At 41.8% G+C, this 19,898-nt stretch overlaps 1 protein-coding gene across 8 annotated transcripts in view; it reads right to left on the bottom strand.

The window, feature by feature from the left end:
- LOC144683741 (BCL-6 corepressor-like protein 1) overlaps nucleotides 1-19,898 on the bottom strand; it is a 308,871-nt gene that overhangs the window by 230,374 nt on the left and 58,599 nt on the right. Inside the window, exons 4-6 of one of the 8 annotated variants that reach the window (XM_078547074.1) lie at nucleotides 8,780-8,837; nucleotides 8,572-8,673; nucleotides 7,990-8,186 (exon numbers count right to left, since the gene is read on the bottom strand). The exons of 3 other annotated variants lie outside the window; for them this stretch is intronic. The gene's annotated coding sequence lies outside the window, so the exon portion shown is untranslated. Of the gene's footprint in view, nucleotides 1-7,989; nucleotides 8,187-8,571; nucleotides 8,674-8,779; nucleotides 8,838-10,223; nucleotides 10,421-19,898 lie in introns of those variants that run through there. 4 more of the 8 variants (XM_078547080.1, XM_078547076.1, XM_078547082.1 and 1 more) reach the window with 4 other exon arrangements.

Genomic DNA, 19,898 nt, shown 5'->3' with positions numbered 1-19,898 from the left:
TGTGCGATATTCTGTAAAAGGCCTTCTCCTGATCCAGGCTGATGAGGCAGGTATCCACACCCCTGTCCTGTACATAGGCAATCGTATCCCTGAGAGAAACACCTTTGACCACAAGTCCATCAGGCAGTGGTCGGCACGTAATGTCTTAGAGGCCCTGAGGGAAAAGGAGAGGGCGGATCCGATGGGATGGTACCCTGAGCAGACTGTCAAAGTCATTTGGCAGAATGCCTTATCGCCAGAACTTTCCAACAAGCACCAAGACATAGCTTGGCTGGTGGTGAGAAAGGCCCTCCCCGTCAAATCCTTCCTACACGCCAGGAGTCTCACCCCCTCAGCATGGTGCCCTTGAGGTGGCTGTGGTGGGGAAGAGACCGTTGTTCACCTCCTTGTAGATTGTGCCTTTGCAAAGAAGTTCTGGAGAGAGATGCAGTGGTTTCTGTCGAGGTTCATCCCGAGCAGTTTTGTGACACAGGACTCTGTGCTCTTCGGGCTGTTCCCAGGGACACACACCGAGACAAACATCAACTGCAGCTGGAGGATCATCAACTCGGTGAAAGATGCTCTTTGGTCTGCTCGAAACTTGTTGGTCTTCCAGCGCAAAGAGTTGTCCCCGACCGAGTGTTGCAGACTGGCACATTCCAAGGTCCAGGACTACGTGCTGAGGGACGCACTAAAGCTTGGGGGCAGCTGCCGCAAAGGCGCAATGGGGAAGGGTCGCTGCCTAAGACCTTTCTGCCACAGTGCACCGAGGGACTGGAAATTGTATAGACCCCTCGGGATGTACAGCTCAAAATGAATGTCTGCAAATGATTGTAATATTCATTGTTTGTACGGATCCACCTTGTGATACATGTTGTAAAAGTTGAACCTGATTGTACTTTTGTAATGGTGATTTTGAAATGGTTTGGAATGTCATTGAAGATATTTTATGAGTAAAGTATATTTTTGCAAAAAAAAAAATGCTGTCAGACCTGCTGAGTTTTTCCAGGTATTTTTGTTTTTGTTTTGGATTTCCAGCATCCGCAGTTTTTTGCTTTTAGCATAAATCTCTAACATACTGAAGGCCATGGCTGAGTTGGTAGCACATTCAGCTCTAAATCACAAGGTTCACCCACTTCAGGACTTGAGCACTAAAATCATGCTGACACTCCTGAGCCGTACTGAGGGAGCACTGCACTGCAGCCGTCTTTTGGATGAGGCATTAAACGGAGCGTCCCATCTGCCTGTTTTGGTGAATGCAAAACATCCCACGGCAGTATTTCTAAGACCAGGGGACTTATCCCTGGTGTCCTGGCCAGTATTTAGCCCTAAATCAACATCACAAAAAAAACAGATTGCTTTTGTTGGAGTTTGCTGAGCGCAAATTAGGTGTCGCGATTCCAACATTACATAAGTAACAACACTCCAAAAAGTACTTCATTGATTGTAAAGTGATTTGAGATGCTGGTGGTTGTGAAAAGTGCAACATAAATGCAAGTCTTTCTTTCTTTGAAAGTTGATAGTGAAACTGAGAGATGAGGAGTGAAAATAAAAGTGAAAATGCTGAACAGACTATGAGCACAGACAAAATACAGAAGCTTGACTAGAGGAGATTTCCATTCCTCCTTTCTCACACTGTTTCTCCTGAACTCTACCCAATTGTCTCTTACTCCCTCACAGTACACAGCATGTTTCTTTATCTTCAGTTTAGTCTCTGTTCCTCCCCTTTTAACTCCTCTGTCAGCATTGCAACTCATGACTACAGAAACTAGAAGCAACAGAGTTTTCCATGGGATGATCTCTGGGCAGTGACACACCACCACTAAAACAGGAACTCTCTACACAAGGTTTCTGCAGCTAATGTTAAACCAAATACTGAACACAATGCTCTTTCCCTATTCTTTACCTTTCCTCACAATTATCAGTATACAACACATGCAAAACTGACGAAAGATCATTGGCCTGAAATGTTAGCTTTGTTTCTCTATCCATAGATGCTGCCAGACCTGTTGAGTATTTGCAGCATTTTCTATTTTATTTCAGACTTCCAGTATCCACAGTATTTTACTTTTGTACTAAGTTTAGCTTGATTAATATGTTTTTATTTTAAATTTCAAAAAGTAGTTAGTTCCCTAAATGACTTTTGAGAAATGCATCTAGCCTGGAGTAATACTAATAGACAGGGGGAGGCAATGGTGTAGTGGTATTGTCGCTGGACTAATAATCCAGAGATGCAGGGGAATGCTCAGGGGACCCAAGTTCGAATCCAATTTGAATTCAATAAAAATCTAGAGTTAAAAGTCTAATGATGACCATGAAACCATTGTCAATTGTTGTTAAAAAAAAACCTCATCTGGTTCACTAATGCCCTTTAAGGAAGGAAATCTGCTGCCCTTACCTGGCCTAGCCTACACATGACTCCAGACCCACAGCAATGTGGTTGACTCTTAAATGCCCTCTGAAATGGCCTAGCAAGCCATTCAGTTGTATCAAACTGCTACAAAGTCTAAAAATAGGAATGAAACCAGACGAACCACCCAGCATTGACCTAGGCACTGAAAACAACAACAGCAAACTCAGCCCTGTCGACCTTACAAAGTCCTCCTTACTAACAACTGGGGGCCAGTGCCAAAATTGGGAGAGCTGCCTCAGAGACTAATCAAGCAACAGCCATAGTCATCCTCATGGAATCATAACTTAAAGATAATGTCCCAGACAGCACCATCACCATCCCAGAGTATGTTCTGTCCTACCGGCAGGACAGACCCAGCAGAGGTGGCAGCACAGTGGTATACAGTCAGGAGGGAGTTGCCCTGGTAGTCCTCAACATCGACTCTGGACTCTATGAAATCTCACAGCATCAGGTCAAACATGGGCAAGGAAACCCCCTGCTGATCACCACATACCACCCTACCTCAGCTGATGAAACAGTGCTCCTCCATGTTGAACACCACTTAGAGGAAGCACTGAGGGTGGGAAGGGCGCAGAATGTACTCTGGGTGGGGACTTCAATGTCCATCACCAAGAGTGGCTCAGTAGCACCACTACTGGCTGAGTCCTAAAGGACACAGCTGCTAGACTGGATCTGTGGCAGGTGGTGAAGGAACCAACAAGAGGGAAAAACATACTTGACCTCATCCTCACCAATCTGCCTACTGCATCCACGTATGACAGTATTGGTAGGAGTGACCACTGCACAGTCATTGTGGAGACAAAGCCCCACCTTCACATTGAGGATATCCTCCATCATGTTGTGCGGCACCACCACCGTGCTAAATGGGATAGATTTCAAACAGATCTAGCAACTCATGGCTGGGCAACCATGAGGCGCTGTGGGCTATCAGCAGCAGCAGAATTGTACTCAAACACAATCTGTAGCCTCATGGCCAGGCATATCCTCCACTCTACCATTACCATCAAGCCAGGGGATCAACCCTGGTTCAATGAAGAGTGCAGGAGGGCATGCTAGGAGCAGCACCAGACATATCGAAAAATGAGGTGTCAACCTGGTGAAGCTACAACACAGGATTATTTGCATGCCAAGCAGCAAGTGACAGACAGAGCTAAGCAATCCCACAACCAACAGATCCAAGATCCAAGCTCTGCAGTCCTGCCACATCAAGTCGTGAGTGGTGGTGGACAATTAAACAACTCACTGGAGGAGGAGGCTCCACAAATATTCCCATCCTCAATGATGTGGGAGCCCAGCATATCAGTGCAAAAGATAAGGCTGAAGCATTTGCAACAATCTTCAGCCTGAAGTGCCGAGTGGATGATCCATCTCAGTCACCTCCAGAGATCCCCATCATCACAGATGCCAGTCTTCAGCCAATTCAATTCACTCCACGTGATATCAAGAAAGGCTGAAGGTATTGGATACTGCAAAGGCTATGGACCCCTGACAATATTCCAGCAATAGTACTGAAGACTTGTGCTCCAGAACTCGATGCACCCCTAGACAAGCTGTTCCAGTCCAGCTACAACACTGGCATCTACCTGGCTATGTGGAAAATTGCCCAGGTATGTCCTGTACGCAAAAAGCAGGACAAATCCAACACGGCCAATTACTGCCCCAACAGTCTACTCTCCATCATCAGTAAAGTAATGGAAGGGGTCATCAACAGTGTTATCAAGCGGCACTTGCTTAGCCTGCTCACTGACACTCAGTTTGGGTTCCACCAGGGCCACTTAGCTCCTGACCCTATTACAACCTTGGTTCAAACCTGGGCAGAAGAGCTGAATTCCCGGGGTAAGGTGAGAGTGACTGCCCTTGACATCATTTGACCAAATGTGGTATCAAGGAGCCCTAGCAAAATTGGAGTCAACGGGTATCAGGGGAAAAGCTCTTCATTAGTTAGAGTCATACCTAGCACAAAGGAAGATGGTTGTGGTTGTTGTCAGTCATCTCAGCTTCAGGACATCACTTGAGGAGTTCCTCAGGGTAGTGTCCTAGGCCCAACCATCTTCAGCTGCTTCATCAATGACCTTCCTCCCATCGTAAGGTCAGAAGTGGGGATGTTCGCTGCTGATTGCGCAATGTTCAGCACCATTCGCGACTCCTCAGATCATGAAGCAGTCCATATCCAAATGCAGCAAGACCTGGACAATATCCAGGCTTGGGCTGACAGTTGGCAAGTAACATTCACCCACACAAATGCCAGGTAATGACCATCTTCAACAAGAGTGAATCTAACAATCGCCCCTTGGCGTTCAATGGCATTACCATCTCTGAATCCCCCGCTATCAACATCCTGGGGGGTTACCATTGACTGGAAACTGAGCTGGACTAGCCATATAAATACTGTGGCTACAAGAGCAGGTTGGAGGCTAGGAATCCTGCAACAAGTAACTCACCTCCTGACTTGCCAAAGCCTGTCCACCATCTACAAGGCACAAGCCAGGAGTGTAATGGAATACTCCCCACTTACCTGGATAGTGCAGCTCCCAGAACACTCAAGAGGCTCAACACCATCTAGGACAAAGCAGCTCGCTTGGTTGGCACCCCATCCACAAACATTCACTCCCTCCACCACTGACGCACAGTAGCAGCAGTGTGTATCATCTACAAGATGCACTGCAGGAATTCAATAAGGCTCCTTAGACAGCACCTTCCAAACCCACAACCACTACCATCTGGAAGGACAAGAGCAGCAGATAGATGGGGACACCACCACCACCTGGAAGTTCCCCTCCAAGTCACTCATCATCCTGACTTGGAAATATATCACCGTTCCTTCACTTCTGATGCGTCAAAATCCTAGAACTCCCTCTCTAACAGCACTGTGGGTGTACCTACAGCATATGGACTGCAATGGTTCAAGAAGGCATCTCATGACTGAATAAAAAACCTGCAGACCACATAGTCTCCACAATCTCCAATGTGATCCACAATCTTGTTCAATTAGCTGGTCTCAGCCAGGGTAACAGTTGGGGTTTTCCAGTTGGCTTTAATGATCTTACAATCATACTTGATTCAATAGTAACATCCTTCCTGAATCATAAGGTTGTGAGTTCAAGCACCACTCCAGGGGCATAAGTCTATTATTTTGGCTGATATTTCAGTGCAGTACTGAGGGAGTAATGCATTGTCAGAAAGGCTGTCAGATGAGACATTAAAATGATGCCCTATCTACACACTCAGATGAAAGATCACACAACACCTTTTAAAGCAGAGCAGGGGAGTTCTCCCAGTGTCTTGGTCACTAGTCATCTCTCAAACAGGACCACCAAATATAGATTATCTGGCCATTTATCTCATTGCTAACAAGCTACCACATTTCCTACCTTACAACATTGATATACTTCAAAAGCACATCATAAAAGGTGCTAGATAAATGCAAATCCTTTCTTTCTTATCTAATTGCCTTTTTAAAACTTATCCTGTGCCCTCTATACACATCTTATTTCATGACAGTCAGAAATTGATTCTGAATGCTACACTCTATTGCAATTCTCCAACTGGCCAACAATGTCACTGTTGAGCACAGCATTATATTGTACATTTCTGGCCACAAAATTAATTTAGGAGTTGACGATCAAAACATGTTTCACATTTACACAGAATTGAAAAAATTAGATATTTGAATGTTACTGGGCAAAAAACTCCCACTTTATTGAAATTGGTCCCCCTTTTTTCAGCTCTGAAATGATTGATTCACAACATTGTATAAAAATAACACTGTTTACAAAATTCCAACTGCATTCACTTTTTGGGCTTTCCATACAAACACAATGCCACAACATGTGGGCACATTCCATTAATCCATTAGATATCTTTCAGATCATGAATTGAGGTAAGTGTTCAAGAAATTTCTGGCTGTTATTCCAGTAGAACACTGTGATTGCTGCCTCTCTAAACTTCCTTCTCTTGTTCCTTATAAATTTCATGTGTGCTGTTTTACAAACTCTTCCTCCTACCTACATCCTGACATGGTGAAATTAAGCCTCACTGCAAAATTTCCAACCCTGACACTTTCTTTCCTTTGAGCTAAAAAAATGGAATCCCTTACCGTCCCCAATCTTCCCTTACATCTATAACCAACAGGCTTTTAAAACTAAACTTGGTATCACCAAATTATTTCTTGATTTGCCTTATCTTCTTTTCTACTATTTCCACACTTTGTGATTTCCTGTACTATCTGCCTTGGCTTTAAACATGCTGCCTCAATTTTAAAAAATGATTGGACCATTGAATCCTAAAAATATTATATTTGTTTCAGTCTTGAAAGAGTTAACTACTTATATTTTTCAGATGGACTATTGAATTATGAATGTTTCTTTTAAGCATTGAAGAATGCAGCAAACCTGTTGTAAAATAGCTGATTATGTGAAATTCCTTTTGTTATTAGTTTTAGCAAGAAAGACAACTCAAATATTACATGAACACTGCTTTATACATTCATAAGTGTTTATCTCAAACCTCACTAACTCTACAGCTTGTTATTCATGTGAATAAGAAGCAGCTTGAGAATGAAACTAAATGTGGTTTCCAGGTACAGCCCCATATATAGTGAAAGGCTTTAACATCTCATTCCACTTTCACTATTTGAAAGCACAGATTTAAATTCCCAGTCAAGATGTAGAAAATAACTTCTACTCTGACAGTCACATGTTACCTTGCTGTGCTGTACTAACACCAGTAACCTGAAATTGAAGGCATAATGCAAAGGTACTCACTATTTCTAATCAAGGATCATAACCTGAACAATAACTTGCTTACAACTACAATAAAAACAAGTGTATTTGTTGAATTTCTGAAATATTGTATTTCTCTCTCACACACAACTCCTATATTGATAGTGTGCTTAAGCAGCAAGTGCATGATACTCCTTCCATCTACAAGCAACAAATAAACATCCTGAAACTTTGGATCAGAAACCCAACTTAAGGATGTTTCCTGAACAGAGATGGCATGCAAGGAAAGTGAGATACAATTCAATGGGATGAAGGCACAAAGATGCACTAAAAGTTGGAAAGCAATGCTTTGAAGAAGCAGGTTGCTGTTTGCATGTTTTGATGCTGGGAGTGTGGGATAAAGTGTATTCTCTCTCTTATCCTGTTTCCAGTTACTGGTAACTAAACAGACAAATATGCATGCTCATACAGGGCTGCAGGTAAAGGAAAAATTGCCCCAGTTAGCCCCAGGCCAGATTAGAAATATCACGAGCATCTAACATGTGAAAGAAACTTCATAGTGCCAGCTTTGCTCAGAGGAATACTTTCACTACTGAGTCAGAAAGTTTGGTGTTTAAAGTCAACACCAGAGAAGTTAGCACATAATCTAAGCTGACACTAGTAAGAGAGCAATGTATTGATGGAAGTACCATCTTTCAGAGAAGATATTAAACCAAGGTCTTCTCTGTTTGTGCAAGGGTTGTAAAAGATGCCATACCAATCATCCAAGAAGGGAAGTTGTCCTTGCAACATCTCTCTCTCTCAACCAACATCACAACAACAGATTAATTGGTAATTTATCTGATAGTTGTACACAAATTGGCTTCTTGTTCTTACCTATATAACAAGAATAACCACACTTAAAATTAATTAATTGGTTGTGAAGCCTTTTGGGATGTCTCTAGGAGGTGCAATACGAATATGAATGCAAGCTCTTTCTTTCCATTTTCTGATCTGGAACCTTGCAGGACAATCACCATCACACATCATCCTATAGTTGGAAGGCCAGCGTCATCAGAGCACCTGATGAGCACCTATGTCACAAGTGTACATCTCTGATAAGGTGGTTAAGAACTGATGAAATACTACCAGCCTTATCACAACAAATTCCATGCATCTTTAAAAAAAGTACTAATATATTAGGGACATACAAAATCCTTTTTAAAAATTATCATGCAGAGATTAAACTGGTACAAGTCTGAATAATGGGCGACATATTGCACATTTTAAAAAAACATTTTTTTCTGAATGTTAGCATATGCCAGCCAGGTTGTACAGAATGGGTAATTTATAACTTCGTATTACTAGCCAAATCACATCATTATGCCTTTTTTATAAGATAATAATCCTGTCTTCTCTCCCTCCTAAGACAGCATTTCTCACACTTGAATATCAGAAAAGAGAGGTAATGTATCCTACCTGTAATTCTGTTGAATGATGATTGGCTTCAGTCGCTATTTACTGCATATTCTGATGCATTGCCAGTCATTGTATTAAGAATCAGAGAAATTAAAATGGATACTATAAAAAGAATGAGGAGACTGATTTACTAAGGTTTATATGTTTTCTTTTTATAAATTGATTATTAATCTTGCAAATTTCAACCCAAAAACCATCTGACACTCACTTGTATACTGAATGAAGATGAAGAGATTGAAAGAAAAGTACAGCAGATCTGACAGCACCTGAAGGAGGACAAACAGGTTAAAGTTTCAGCTGTAGACTCTTTGCTCTCCATTCAATACATTAACCAAACTTTCCATTGAGATGCTAGCAGATCTGCTATTTGTCTGCAACATTTCCCATGTATATATGTGTTAAATAGTTTCTTTACTGACAACACCTTGAAACACTAAGGAACCTGCCCAATATGAGACAGTGTATATACAGATCAGGTATTGCTATCAGCCTTGTCATCTTTTCACTTATATATTTATATCTATTGCATTTAGTGAGCCCAATAGGAAAAGTTGAGAACAGAAGTTTGGTTTCAGATTAAAACTACTGAGTATTTATTATTAGTGGAAAAAATTGCCAATGATGAGTTTACAGGTTTAATTCAATCTTTGGTTCTTGTTAAAATTTGTAATTGGCTCTCCCAATTATGATGTCACTAGGGCCAGAGGATTGATTTGCCAACTATCTTACATTCTATATACAATGCAATCCCCTCACCATCTAATAATCAATGCACACTGCGCTACCCTGCCACAATTCACTCTCACGCTTCAACCTGTGACCTTGGTGAGCCAGTACAGTAAAACAAAAATGGAAGGTTCCTCTTTAGGGTATGACGATGTGGGTTGAACAGTCCTGCCCTTTGTACAGTACACTCCCTGCAAAAGAGATAACATCGTTCCTGCCCATCAGATCTCATTTGTCCCCGATCCATTCATTCTACTCTCCCACTTTCGCGATTCGGGCCCAGTTCACAACAACTTTTTTTTTAAGATTGCCTGTATTGTTTCGGAGTTTATCTGGCCGATGCCCGAGATCGCCGTGTGCTATTCGCCTTCACACTTGCTGAAGGCATGGATTGGATTAAATTAAATTTGGGTGGGGGTGGGGGGGGGGAAGAGTACCAAACTACATAACTACATTCTCACAACTTTGTCTAATCGGAGTTGCGGATTTCTCCACCACATAAAATTATTCTAAACTATTAACTTATCATATGTTGTCTGCTTCCAAAAAACACCCAGCAATGTTTTCAAACGAGGCCGAAGTTGGTCCATTTGATTAGAAAATTGTGGCAAGTGCTGGGTTGGAATTGAACAGTCAAACTTGGGATAGTTGCCCTCTTTGGCTCGATGGCTTTGCGGGCGAACAGGGACATTGATAAGAGCCCGAGTGTTACTGACAGAGCCAGGCGGAGTTCGCGATCTGTCTATCCGAGTCCGTGTGAGCCCAGGCTGCTTGGGGATCATACCCCCTGCGCTGTTCTGCGCTGAGCTCCCGGCCGTGTATTTCCGAGTCTCTCTCTCTCTCTCTCTCCGTGCGATCATCATCATCATCAGAAACAAAGCGAGCCCGATCTCTCCCCCAGCACCGGAGCTCGGGTACAATCTTACCTTCGGGGCCTGTTAATTACTGAAGCTCTCCCTGTCCCCTCCGCTCCTCCTCCTGGCCGGCTGCTTGACGATCCCGGGGACGAGGAGAAAGAGCGGCCAGAGGGATTTATCGGGGGTGATTGCTGAAGAAATTGAGATTTCCCCGGAGTGTCTTTGCGCAGCCACGCCGCCGCCCTGTAACACAATTTCCGTCATCTGTATCAACAACCTCCTCCACCCTTAAAAGGGCAATGACCCTTCTCACCCAGACCCCCTATTTACTGTCAGATAGACGTTTTGTCATCACTTTTTTTTAATAAACGCAGCCCTCCCACCGAGGTACAGTCCTGGCAGTTTGCATTTTTGTTGCAAAATCCTACCTCGTGGATTAAACATTTTTAACTAGAGTGGCTTTGATCGTGAGTGGGGCCCATAGACTGTTAAATTACCAACATCAATTAATTTTTAAAGTAGCATTCATTAAAAAAACAGTAATGCAGTAACGAAAAAAAAGCAATAAAAAATCTTACATGCAGTGGCCGATCACGATATTTTCACTGCAATAAAATGGTAATCTAGAGGCCGGTGGGTGGAGGTTTGTGGGGGCAGTAGGGTCTTCGATTCCTTTCCCACAGATCGTAGTTCAGGATGGCCAATCTTTTTTTAAAATCACACCTCAAATACCAACTTCTGCAGAGCTGCAGATAAGTTTTTTTCAAAAATCAACGCATGGCAGAGAATGCGAGCAAAGCTCCATTTTTAAATCCTGAGATAGATATCCTCCCCCGTTAGGAACTTCACTCCTGCACACTCACATGCTCGCATTCACCATCTTGTGTCGCACTAGACTTAGTTCTGCAGATAATTTACAGGCACTGAGCCACCAGGTGTTCTCCATGGTACGTTTAGCATCCGTCCAAAGTGAAAATTTTAAGATAACGGGCAGCCAGTCAACAATAAACTATCGATTCATAATTCACTCATCAAAGTTTGCAACCTAGTGCCCACCGATATGGCATTCTATATTAATTCATTTTCCAAAAAATAAGAAACTTGGTCGAAGTACTAAGGTAAAACTGGGAAAGGAAAAGGGTTTTCCACCGTTTTGAGGTTCTGGGAAAGAATAAGTTAAAGAGACTAGTGGATCCTGGTAAATGATAGCATGCACTTTAAAATCTAACTACCTGTAACTGCTGAATATTTAAGAATGACCGAGATATAAGTGTACTAGCTCCTCACCAGAAGACCACTTCAGGTGTATGATAGCCCGTGATCGAACACATACTAGTAGTTATGGCTCTCTTTCTCACTGCTGATGCAAAAAAAACACCCTTTCTGTAAAAACTATAAAGCACACTTCTTGTAGGGATCCAATGTATAACAGAGCGGCAGTCTGAAAGTTGAAGACGTTTCAAGATTAATGAGTTTTAGAATATTTTCAAATAGTTTTCTAGGTGTGATTGTCATGTAAAATTTTACCCATGAAAATCACCATTTAAAACTGCTGAGTGTCTTTATTGTAATGGTGGTGTTAGTATTGCTCTTCTACTGTCATTCTTCATTCTTCCAGTAGTTACCATTTCAGTAGTTCTCACATGTAAAGTTACAGACCCATCCCTACCATTTTACATCCATTAACTTTAAAAGCAGAAAAATTATGGAGAACAGCCCACAATGTCTTGACATAAGCTGCCAGCTGGTAAGGTTCCTGCCAAAAAGCACAGCTCTGTAATATTGTCCCTATAATGTGGCCTTGGAGCCAGATGTGGTCCACTTCCCCATAGCAAAGGGCTAAGCAGATGTGTTACTACCTGCATCTCTGGTCCTTCATCCACAGCTTGCAATGAAAAACTGCTGGAGGTGGATAGGTAAAAATAAAACATAAAGAGAAATAGTGGCATTGTAGACCTTGCTAAAAAGTGAGAAACTGGGTTCCAATTCTAGGTAGAAATTTATGGCTTGCAAATTGAATTTTTGACACTTTTCCTGAAGTATTCAGAGTTTATCTAGCTCTACACCTAGTGTCTATGGGTGATTGGGGATAAGCTTCCAAATGAAAACATTTCAAGTTAACAGTGTCAGTTAGTTCATTTCTCAGTTAAAGTAAGGTATTATTGGTTAAGTTAATCGTGAGAAAAATGAATTATACAGAAAAATGAACTGTAGTACTCTTCAAAAGGAAATTCAATCTTATCTTCATCTGATGATCTTGCGTATACGTCTGTACAGGTTACTAGACTTTAACCAGGGGTTCACAGTTTCATTTTTCATTTTCTTTAACCCAGGAACACTGGAGCACATTGCTTTACTAACATCATGGAGATCAGGTAACTAAGATAATAGAGAAGGAATAAAATCTGGGACTTTCCTGGTCTATACATTTCAGTTACCTATTGATTGTCTTTTTTATTCATTTGTGGAATGTGGGTGTCTCTAGCAAGGCCAGTAATTATTGCCCATTCCTAATTGCCCTTGAGAAGATGGTGATGAGCTGCCTTCTTGAACTGTTGCAGTCCATGTGGTGCAGGTACACCCACAGTGCTGTTAGGGAGGGAGTTCCAGGCTTTTGACCCAGCAACAATGAAGGAACGGTGATACAGTTCCAGGTCAGAATAGTGTGTGACTTGATGGGGTGGGGGGGGGGGCGCCTGCAGGCGGCGGCGTTCCGTGTGTCTGCTGCCCTTTTTCTTCTATGTGGTGGAAATCGTGGGTTTGACAGGTGCTGTCGAAGGAATCTTGGTGAGTTGTTGCACTGCATCTTGTAGATGATACACGCTGTTACCACTGTGTGCTGGTGGTTGGAGAGGAAGTGAATGTTTTAAGGTGGTGGATAGGGTGCCAATCAAGCAGACTGCTTTGTCCTGCTTGGCGTTGACCTTCTTGAGTGTTGTAGGAGCTGCATTCATCCAGGCAAGTGGAGAGGATTTCATCACACATGTGTCTTGTAGATGGTGGACAGGACAAGAGGAGGCAGGAGATGAATTACCAGCTACAGAATTCCCAGTTTCTGTCCTGTTCTTGTAGCCAGAGTATTTACTTGGCTAGTCCAGTTAAGTTTCCGGTCAAAGGATTACATCAGATATATGGCACAGAAACAGGCCATTTAGCCCATCCAGTCCATGCTGGTGTTTATGCTACACTTGAACCTCTTCCCATGTTTTCTCATATAAATTTACCATTATAATAAATTATTCCCTTCTCCCTCATATGTATGTCTAGTTTCCCCTTAAATGTATCTATACTATTTGCTTCAACTACTCACTCCCTGTGATAATGAGTTTCTCATTACCACTACTCTTCATGTAAAGAAGTTTCTTCTGAATTCCTTATTGGATCTCTTGGTGACTATCCTATATTTATGGCCTATAGTTGTGCTTTTCCCCACAAAAAGAAACATTCTCTCTGTTTCTATTCTATCAAGACCTTTCATAATTTTAAAGACGTCTATTAGGTCACCCCTCAGCTTTCATTCTTCAAGAGAGAAGAGGTCCAGCCTATCAATTGTTTCCTGATATGCATACCCACATAGTTCTGGTGTCATCCTTGTAATACTTCTCTGCATCCTCTCCGGTGCGTCTATTGTCTTTCTATAATATGGTGACCAGAAGTGCATGCTATACTCTAAGTGTGGTCTAACCAACATTTGATAAAGGTTTTGCAGAATTCCCTACTTTTCAGTTCTCTGGTGAACCTCCAGATGTTGCTGACGGGGGATTCAGTGATGGTAATGCTATTGGACGTCAAGGGGAGACGATTAGATTTTCTCCTGTTGCAGATGGTCATTGCCTGGCACTTAATAAATTGCTCAGGCATTGGCAAAGGACTCCTGATTCATTTTTAATGTGTTAATGCTCTTGATTTTATTTGACTATATTGATGAAGTAAATATAAAAAATAAAAGAGGGAGAGAAACACAAGACTGAGAGGCAGAGCGTCAAAAGTGGAGAGAGTTAGAGGGAAAGTGAAAGAGTCAGACACAAAATCACAAGCAATTAGAATGATATTTTTTGCAAGAAAGATGGGGAAAGATACAAGGAGTATTGGAGACAGACAGAATATTACAGACACAGAGAAAAAGAGATATATGAAGGAAAATGACAGAGGCAAAGAAAGAAAATCTCAAATAGTCAAATGAGGAGAGTCAGAGAGTGAAGGGCGGAAAGATATAGAAAATTGGAGTCACAAAGAGAGAGAGAGAGAGAGATGAGACAATTAGAGTGAGAGAGAGAATGAAACACAAAGTTAGAATGAGAAAAGAGATAAAGTTGTAATGAGAAACAAAAAATATCACAATCAAATTGAAAGAACGGAAAAACAAGATAAATGGGAGAGTAAATCAGTGGCTGTCACAAGAAAAGAGAAAAGGAAAAGAGAGAGAGAATCTCAAACAGAAGGAATCAAAGGGAAACAGCAACAGGGAAGAGAATCAAAGACAAACAAATAGTCAAAAGGAAGGAGAGTGAGAGAAAGCAACATAGAAGGAGAAAGGAAAAAAGGAACTGAAGCAGAGGGAGGGAGAGAAAAGAACACATACTGCGAGAAAGAAACAATCACAAATGGCAAAAGACAAGTTAGAATTGAAGAGAGAAATGGGAGGAGTGCAACAGAGAGAAGAGACACAAACACACACAGAAAAAGCATCATAGACAATCAAACATAAAATTAGAATCAGAGAGCACCATCCAGCAGACAGATTGACAGAGGGAAACTTATATCCCTGTTGGCCCCCCAAGTGTCATCACTGTTCTACTGCTATGTTTCTAACACAGTCAGACTTGTCACACTGTTGCTGCTAACATGTTGCGCAGGCATGTCTAATTGGGGTCAGAGTACTAAACTGGGATGTCAGGGGCAGAGCCGGGCTGAATAATTTATGGTGCTGGGGGAATGCACAATATATTCATTCTAGTTTACAACAAATCAGCTGAATTGTAACCTTATAATACTTGTAATACCCCAAAATGAACATTTCACATTTAATTTAATCGAGTAAAAAAAACTTACTGAAGGGTAAAATCTAAATTGAATCAAATGTAACACTATTACTGGAGAAGATTGGCATTGCCCTTTTAAATCCAGGATCTGACCCCTTTAAACTTCGTTTAAAATGGCCATATCCCTTTTCAAAAGGGAACTTGTCAACTTCACATCATGTCAAACAGCTCCGTTGTTGCTGCTGTGGGGATGGCTTTTTTTGTAACAAAGCCACTAAAATACTAAAATCTGAGTTGATTTGTTTCCAGTTTACAAAACTATTGTAAAATGTTTTTTTTCCCTTATATTAGAAGTTTCAAGTCATCATTTAATTTGGTAAAAAGCATCAAATTTGGTGGGGCCTTAATTACCATTTTAACTTCATTCAAATCAGTTGTGACAGCACAACACTACACAAACTTTATATGTTTTGACTGTTATGAGAATACATACAAGGCATCAACATTTTTTCCTGATTTAGCTGTAAATACAGGCATGGCCCATGTACTTCACAGATAGGTTTAGGCAAAGTGAACAACCAACTTAATAAAAGAGATTGCATTTGTTCCACCCTAGCTCTGGTATGGTATGTTATGTGTGCTCTGCCCAAAGGCAGGTCCTTGGCTCATTGTCTGATGATGCTTCATCCCGAGCTATTTTCTTGGCAATTTTTGTCAGTGGTGGTTTGCTATTACCTTCCACTCTCAGGGCAAGGAGGTAGGTCCCAAATTTACCTCAGCCAGAACAGGGATTGAATGCGCACTATTGGCATTATTCTGAATCATGTGCTAGCCACCTAACCAACTGAGCTAACTGATCCCCCTACCCAGCTCTAAAACAGTTTAAACATGAGATTAATTTGTAAAATATATATACTGGAGAGGGACAGGAATGTTTTCATTTTTTCACTTTTTGGTCAACTGAATTCCTATTTCCCTTGAAATTGTATTTCATCCACTGGCTCTGAGAGAAATTTGGAAATGTTAATAATGCTGTCTGTATATAATGAAACGGCTGGAGGAAGAATGCTCCATTTTGTGCACACTACACTGTCTATGACTTTAGCCAAAACTAACCAATAGATAGTAGTTTTAATTTAATTGGATTATAACTATTACACTGTGCAAGATAGATTACAATCAGAAATTCACTTAATGGGGGACCTAATTAATTACTCATGTCCCCCAATGTAGACATGCAGATTCAGCAGTATGGAGCATAGGAAACCTGATCATTCTCCACATCTCTCCAGGGGAGGAACAGTGGTAACTGGGTTGAAAATTCAAATTATTACCTAAACATTTTTAATCACTATTTTTAAACTTTTAAACATTAAAAAACTTCTATCTTTGCAGAGCTAGTACCTTGACTAATGTTAGATTATTCATTACTTAGCGTCACTAGGTGGCTCAATGATAAAACAATGAAAACTGTACCAACATTTCAAAACCATCATTTTTAGATCATCAAAACAAATGAAAAACAAAAACCCATAAAAACATAGAAATTGCAGGAAATATGCAACAGCTTAATCAGCACCCGATTAACAGCTTAATATTTTGAACTCATGCAAAACAGCAACATTTCCTTAACAGATGTTGACTAACACTGTGCATTTCCACCATTTTATTTTTACGAAACAACTTGTATTTATTTAGCACCTTTAAAAGAGTTATTAGCGGGGATGTCAAAAGCTTGGTCAAAGGGGTATATTTTAAAGAGCATGTTAAATGAGGGAAGAGAGGAACTGGGTCAGGAATTCCAGGGGCTGGGGCCTTGGCAGCTGAAGCCATGGCCACCAGTGGTGGAGGTATTAAAATTGTGCATGTGCAAGAAGCCAGGATTGAGGAGCACAGTTGTTGGAGGGTTGTGGGACTGGAGGCAAATATAGAGATATGGAGGGGCAAGGCCATGAAGGATTTGAAATAAAGGTTGAGAATTTTAAAATTGAGATGATGCTTATTGTGGAGCCAGGGTACATCAGTTAACACAGGGGAGATGGGGAAACAAAACTAGTTGTAAATTAGGATACACATGACAGAGTTTTGGATGATCTCAAGTCGAAGATGGGAGAAGTGCTTTAGAATTATCAAGACCAGAGGTAACAAAGGCATGGATGAGGGTTTCAGGAGCAGATGAGCTGAGACAGGGCAGAGCTGGGCCATGTTATGCAGGTGGTCTTAGTGACGTCGCAGATATTTGATCAGAAGCTCATCTAAGGGTCAAATACAAACAAAGGTTGCAAGAAGTCAGGTTTGGCCTCAGTTTTGAGGGAGCGGGGTGGAGTTGGTGGCTAGAGAATGGAGTTTGTAGTGGGGACCAGAGAAAATGGTTTCAGTTTTTTCCATATTTAGTTGGAGGAAATTTCTGCTCATCTATTACTGTATGTTGGATAAGCAGTCTGACAATTTTGAGCCCGTGGAAGGGTTGAGAGAGGTGGTGATAAGGTAGAGCTGGGTGTTGTCAGCATACGTAGAAATTGATGCCCTGTATTTAGATGATATCACCAAAGAGCAGCATGTAAATATAAGAGAGGCCCAAGGATAGATCTTTGTGATAGAGTTAATGGAGCAGGAACAGGAAGAGAAGCCGTCATTATGAGTGATTAGATAAAACTGGAGCCAGGTGAGAGTAGTCTCACCCAGCTAATGGTGGAGAGGCACTGGAGGAGGATAATGTGGCCAGCCACATCAAAGGCTGCATATAGGTTGAGAAGGATGGGGAAGCACAGTTTACATTTGTTACTGTCCCATACGATGTGACTTGTGACTTTGATAAGAGCCATTTTGGTGCTGTGGCAGGGGCAGAAATCTGATTGGAGGGATTCAAACATGGAGTTCCTTGAAAGATGAGCACAGATTTGAGAGGTGGCGACACGTTTAGGGACTTTGGAGAGGAAAGGGAGATTGAAGTTGGAGCAGTAGTTTGCAAAGATGGCGAGGTCATGGGGTTGTTTTTTTTGAGGTGAAGGGTGATCAAGGCATGCTTAAAGGAGAGGAGACAGTAACTGAGGAGAGAGGACCATTAACAATATCAGTTAATATGGGGCCAGGAAGGAAAGTTGGGTAGTCAGCAGTTTAGTGGGAATGGGGTTGAAGTTGTAGAAGATGATTCTCATGGACACAATGAGCTTGAACAGGGCATAAGAGGAGATGGGAGAGAAACTAGTGAAAGGTGTAAGTTTAGGGCTCAGGCGCGGGGGGGGGTGCATTATAGGAAATTTGGTCCAATGGGCTAGGAGAAGGGAGGAAAGCAGCAGAGGCAGCTGAACTTATGGTCTCGATCTTATTTGAAAAGAAGTCCATGAGCTTCTCACACTTATTATTGAAGGTGAGGGTGAAGGAGACTGGGGAAGCGATTTAAGAAGACGGATTTGTAGTAGAAAAAAGAAGCCAGTCATTATCTATCCATTCCAGGAGGATCCTGGAATAGAGCAGTTTTAGGGGACAAGAGCATGATCTGATAGTGCTTTATGTGGTCCAGCCACATGTGGCAGCAAATGGCTAAACCACTTGTCTGCCATAGATATTCAAACCTGCATCCCTTGGACTTAAGGAAGCAGAGATTAGGGCCACATCAGGAGTGATGACCAGAATGAAAGAAACTAATGCTTTAATGGGGAGTAGGGCACCAAAAGTGGAGATGAAAGTGTGGTTGAACAGATTGGTAGCTTTTTTTAATTCTTTCATGGGAAGTGAGCATTGCTGGCAAGGCAAGTATTTGTTGCCCATTCCTAATTCCCCTTGAGAAGGTGGTGGTGAGCCACCTTCTCAAATTGCTGCAGTCTATCTGGTACAGGTTACACCCACAATACTGTTAGGGAGGTCCAGAATTTAGACCCAACAGCATTGAAGGAACGGCGGTGATATAATTCCAAGTCAGGATGGTGTGTGGCTTGGAGGGGAGCTTGCAAGTGATGTTGTTCACATGTTCTGCTCCCCTTGTTCTTCTAGGTGGTAGGGGTCATGGATTTGGAAGGTGCTATTAAAGGAGCCTTGATAGTTACTGCAGTGCACTTTGAATATGCCACACACTGCTGCCACTGAGTTGGATGGGATGCTGTGAGCTGTTTTGTCCTGGGTTGTGTTGAGCTCCTTGAGTGTTGTTGGAGACAGTGTGGTTATCAAAGCATGTGGATCTTGGGCTTCATAAATAGAGGCATTAAGTACAAAAGCAGGGAAGTTATGCTGAGCCTACATAAAGCTCTGGTTAGGCCCCAACTAGTGTACTGCATCCAGTTCTAGTCACTACACTTTAGGAAAGATGTGAAGGTCCTTGAGATGATGGAGAGGAGATTTACCAGAATAGATACTGGGATGGAGGGTTTTAGTTACAATGTTATGCTGGAAAGGCTGGGGTTGTTCTCCTTGGAGCAAAGGAGATTGAGAGAAAGTTATGACAAACTTAGATAAGGTAGAAATGGAAAATCTCTTCCCATTAGCTGACTGTACAATGACTAGGGAACATAGATTTAAGATTTTGGACAATAGATGCAAGGGGAATGTGAGGAAGAACTTTTTTATGCAGCAAGTGGTAATGCCCACAAGGGTGGTGGATACAGAAACAATCAATGGTTTCAAAAGGAAGTTGTTGCTTGAAGAAAATAAACTTGCTAGGCTATGAGGACCAAACTGGAGAATTGGAACTGACTGGATTGTTCTGCGGGGAGCCGCCATGGGCTCGATGGGTCGAATGACCTCCTTTTGTGCCGTAAATGAATCT

The sequence above is a fragment of the Cetorhinus maximus genome, chromosome 8 (assembly GCF_964194155.1).
Source record: "Cetorhinus maximus chromosome 8, sCetMax3.hap1.1, whole genome shotgun sequence".
NCBI classification, from domain to species: domain Eukaryota; kingdom Metazoa; phylum Chordata; class Chondrichthyes; order Lamniformes; family Cetorhinidae; genus Cetorhinus; species Cetorhinus maximus.
This window is presented reverse-complemented; position numbering and strand designations above follow the sequence as displayed.